We start from the raw sequence: 5058 nt of genomic DNA on the forward strand, positions 1-5058 counted from the left end.
GAAGGTGGTCAAAAGGTACAAGCTTTCAGTTTTAAGATAAATAAGTCCTGGGGATATATAGTATGGCAACTATACTTAATATTTATTGTATATATAATACATTATATTGTATACATAATGTATATATTGTATACATTGTATACTATATATATATTGTATATATAATATTGTATATATAATACAATATTTATTGTATATTTGAAAGTTGCTAAGAGAGTAGATCTTAAGTTCTCATCACAGGACTTCCCTGGTGGTCCAGTGGCTAAGACTCTGCGCTCCCAAGGGAACTAGATCCCACGTGCTGCAACTAAGAGTTAGCATGCTGCAACTAAAGATAACACACGTGTCATACTGCAACTAAGACCCAGTGCAGCCAAATAAATAAAGAAATAAATATTAAAAAGAAAAAGCTCTCATCACAAGAAAAAAATGTGTAACTGTTTGAGGTGAGGGATGTTAACTAAATTTATTGTGTCAATCATCTTGCAATACATACATGTATCAATCAAATCATTATGTTGTACACCTAAAATGAATACAATATTATATGAATTATATCTGTTAAAAACCCTATTATTGGGCTTCACTGGTGGCACAGTGGTTGAGAATCTGCCTGCTAATGCAGGGGACACGGGTTCGAGCCCTGGTCTGGGAGGATCCCACGTGCCGCGGAGCAACTAGGCCTGTGAGCCACAACTACTGAGCCTGCACGTCTGGAGCGTGTGCTCCGCAACAAGAGAGGCTGCAATAGTGAGAGGCCCACGCACCACGATGAAGAGTGGCCCTCGCTTGCCACAACTAGAGAAAGCCCTCGCACAGAAACGAAGACCCAACACAGCAAAAATGAATAAATAAATTACTAAACTCCTACCCCCAACATATTAAAAAAAAAAACCCTAGTATTATTAAATTAAATTAATTATTTCATTATTATTAAATTGATTAAATTTCAAAAGATAGAGTTTGAAAAAGCATATATAAAAGCATATATAAAATATATGAAACAAAAGTGTGTGCCCTAATGATTTATCACAAAGCAAACCCTCATGTAAACACCACGCAGATCCAGAAACAATCTCCAAAAGTCTCTTCCAAAAAACACTTCCAAAGCCTCTCTCGTGTCCCCTTCATCTCCTCCTGACAATTATGGTAATCACTTCCTCGCTTGCTTTACAGTTCCAGTGTATCCCCAAACTCTGTAGCTCTGTTTTGAATTTTATAGTAAATGGAATCCTACAGTATAACTGCTTTCATGACCGCTTTTTTTCTGCTCAAGATATTTGTGAAATTTACCCAGGATCTGATTGTAGCTGTAGTTGGTTCATTTCCACTCTTTTATAGTCTTCGATTGTATATATCTAAAATTTATTTATATATTTTACTCTTAGTGTGCATTTGGGTATTTCCAGTTTGAACCCCCCCAAAATAGTACTGTTAAGAACACTATTTTACTGTCTATTGGTGCACATGTACACACATTTCTCTTTTCTCTCTTCCTAGGAGTGGAAATGCTGGGTCCTAGGGTGTGCTTGTAGTCAGCTCTGCTGCTACTGCCAATCCCTTTTCTAAGGGGGCTGTACTAATACACTTGTCAAGCAGCAGTGAATGAGGGTTCCTGCTGCTCTCTACTTGCCTCAATGATTAGTATCATCAGTCTTTTGAATTTTGGTTGTTTTGATAGGTTTTGTAGTTAAAGGAAAATTTTCTCTACTCACAATTCCTCTGACACCAAATGTGTGGCTTTTTCAAACCAAGAAATTCTCTAATTCTCTGTGGATACACACTGGATGTTACACAATTTAATTCAATTCTGACACTACTACCTGGATTTAGTACAGACCCTACAGCTTAAGGGCTCAGTCCCACAACACTGCCCCCACTTCGGATGCTAATAGCAAGTAGAAGGTCCTAGGTTATCCATAATTCTGTCTTACTTGGCTAAAAATTGGGGGTTCCAACAACCCCCCTGATCAGGTTTGGTAATTTGCTATAGTGGCTCACAGAACCTAGGCAAACACTTTATTTACTATTACCAGTTCATTATAAAGGGTGTTATAAAGGTACAATGAAGAGCCAGATGAAGAGGTACGTAGGGCAAGGTGTGGGAAAGGGGTGTGGACCTTCCATGTCCTCTCTGGGTGTGCCACCTTCCCAGCACCATCATTTGTTCACCAACCTGGGAGCTCTCTGAACCGTTCTGTTTAGGGTTTTTAATGGAAGTTTATTACATAGGCATCACTGATTAAATTACTGGCCATTGGTTATTAATTCAAACTCCAGTCTCTCTCCCCTCCCTGGAGGTCGGCGGAGGTGGGACTGAAATTTCTAAGTTTCTAATCATGCCTTGGTCTTTCTGGGGACTAGCTCCCATCATGAAGCTATCCAGGGACCCCAGTGACAGTCTTCTCATTAGCATGTGATAAAATGCTCCTATCACTCTGGAGATTCCAAGGGTCTTAGAAACTCTTGTGTGAGGGGCTGGGCTTCCCTGGTGGCGCAGTGGTTGGGAGTCTGCCTGCCGATGCAGGGGACGCGGGTTCGTGCCCCGGTCCGGGAGGATCCCACATGCCGTGGAGCGGCTGGGCCCGTGAGCCGTGGCCGCTGGGCCTGTGCGTCCGGAGCCTGTGCTCCGCAGCCGGAGAGGCCGCAGCAGTGAGAGGCCCGCGTACGGAAAAAAAAAAAAAAAAAAAAGAAACTCTTGTGTGAGGAAGCAGGGACTTAGTCCAAATATTATAACAAAAAATGCTCCTGTTATTCCTATTATTCAGAAAATTACAAGGGTTTTAGGAACTCTGTGTCAGGAACTGAGGGCAGAGACCAAATATATATTTCTTATCACAGCAGTGTTATCTCACTTAGTGTTAGTTTACGTTTCCCCTGAGTTGAGTTCCTTTCACATGTTCATATATTCATTGGCTATTGGCTCTCATATTCTGTGAGGTTGCTGTTCAAATCTCTTGCCCATTTTCCTTTTTGGTTGCCAGACTTTATTACTGTTGTTGTTGATTGCAGGATTGTTTAGGTGATTCAAAATACTGTCCCTCACTCTGTGGCTTACTTTGTACTTTCTTACTGCTGTCTTGATGAACTTAATACAGTAAAATTTATAAATCTTTCCTTTACGCTTTTGGTGTCTTGTTTATAAAGTCTTTTCCTACTGTAGGTCATGAAAATATTCTCCTATCTTATCTTCTAGAAGCTTCAGGGTTCTGTATTTCACATTCAGCCTTGCAATCCATCTGGAGCTGTTTTTTCTGAATCGTATGTAATTGAGTTCAAGGTCCATTTTCACCTGCCCCCACACCCAGCAACCCCCTATTGGGATAGCCAATATTCTCAACAACATTTATTGTAAAGTTATGTTTTGCCTAAGGTTCGGAAGTGTCCTCTTAGTCATTCAGGAATCTATATGTGCACAGTCTTGATTTTATCCCATTATTTTATTTGTCTATCCTTTCATTAATATGATATTGTCTCAATTACTGTCACATCAGGGAAATTATCAACGTCTTGTAGAGTAAAAGTTCTCGCACTGCGAACTTCTTCAAGCCTACCCTCACTATTCTTAGTCCATTGCCTTTCCATTGATTTCCATTTTGGAATCAGGCTAGTCCACTGCATTTTAATATAGTTTCTAGAATCAGCTTGCAAATTCCATAACAACAACAACAAAACAAATACACACACATAAACATCAACATACACTTAATATGATAAATACATACATAAACCAAGTTTAAAAACTGATTGGGGTTTTACTCCGATAGCCCTGAATCTATAGAATAGTTTGAAGAAAATTGACATCGTTATATTAGCAAATCTTTATACTCATTGACATGGTATGTCTCTCCATTTAATATGGTCTTCTTTAATGTCTCACGGTAATGTTTTACAGATTTCTGCAGTTTTTTTTCTTGTTTGTTTACTTGTTTTTGCTTTTCCAACTGTATTTAGAAAAACAAATCCAGGTCCCAGTGCCCCCATGCCCTCCCTCACCCCAGCCATAATTTAAATAACTTAGAGACAGAGTTGGGGCCGGGGTGGGAGGGTGGGGGTGGTGGGTGGTGGGGGCAGATGGGACAGAGAGGGGGGAGGCGTGTGCTTCTTGGTTATGGGACCCTTGCCCGCTCGCAGCCCCCAGGGCCCATGGGGTCGGCAGTGGAGGCCTCAGCCAGCCCGCGCCCTGAGGGATCTCTGTGAGCTCTACTACTTCTGATTCTCCAAGAGCGGGGGGCCAGCCTCCTCGCCGAGGGTGGAGTCCGGGTCAGGGTGGATCAGCAGGCCCTCGATGGTCAGCAGCACATGCCGGATGCCCAGCTGGTGTCCAGTCCCTCTTGAGCATGTTGACGCAGGTCTCACCGTTGGCGTCCACCTTTGGATGGAAGATCTTGGTCAACGAGTATCCTTGGGTGGGGAGGCAGGACGGTCCTTCCCCAACAGAAGTTTCATACGGAATAGGCCTCCAGCGCCGGGGTCCCCTCGGGGTTTTTGATGGTGACTTGCAGGTCTGTGAGGTCCTCCTCATTGGAAAAGACCTTGATGCCGTCAGGTGGGTCAGCTGTCAGTGTCATCACCTCCTGTACACCAAGTGGATGATGGAGGACGGGGGCAGGTTCCCCACCTTGGAGTTCATGACTGCCACTGGCAAGGGAAGGGTCTCCTGGCCCCCTGCCTGAGCTGGGGGGTGGTCCCCAACTGCTGCCACTGTGGCCCCAGGGGCCCCAGCTCCCCTCCCCCCTGCCTCAACCCCCATGCACTGCGCTTGCAGCTCTTCCTGCCCCAGGTGCTGGTCTTTTTTATTTAAAAAATTTTTTTCCCATTTCAAAAGAAATCTATTTATGATTTTTTTTATTACACATAGAGGTTTTGGTCATCTGGACCAAAAAAATATTTTTTAAAAAAGGATTTTTAGGTCTTTGTTTTTCAAGGCAAATGACCACTTATTAGATGTTTGATTTTGTCCTCAAATCCCAGTCAGGTCTACTACCCTGATGAACTAGAAAGGACTTTGTGGGCCCTCATGATGCCTTTTCTGTTCTCCAGCCTCTCAAGGCTCTT

The 5058-nt window shown here is 42.8% G+C and overlaps 1 pseudogene; it reads right to left on the reverse strand.

The window, feature by feature from the left end:
- Nucleotides 1-4167: 4167 nt before the first annotated feature.
- Nucleotides 4168-4633, reverse strand: LOC103075067 (ubiquitin-conjugating enzyme E2 S pseudogene; annotated as a pseudogene).
- Nucleotides 4634-5058: the final 425 nt, after the last annotated feature.

This window comes from Lipotes vexillifer, unplaced genomic scaffold, assembly GCF_000442215.2.
Source record: "Lipotes vexillifer unplaced genomic scaffold, Lipotes_vexillifer_v1.1 scaffold559, whole genome shotgun sequence".
Classification (NCBI taxonomy): Eukaryota; Metazoa; Chordata; class Mammalia; order Artiodactyla; family Lipotidae; genus Lipotes; species Lipotes vexillifer.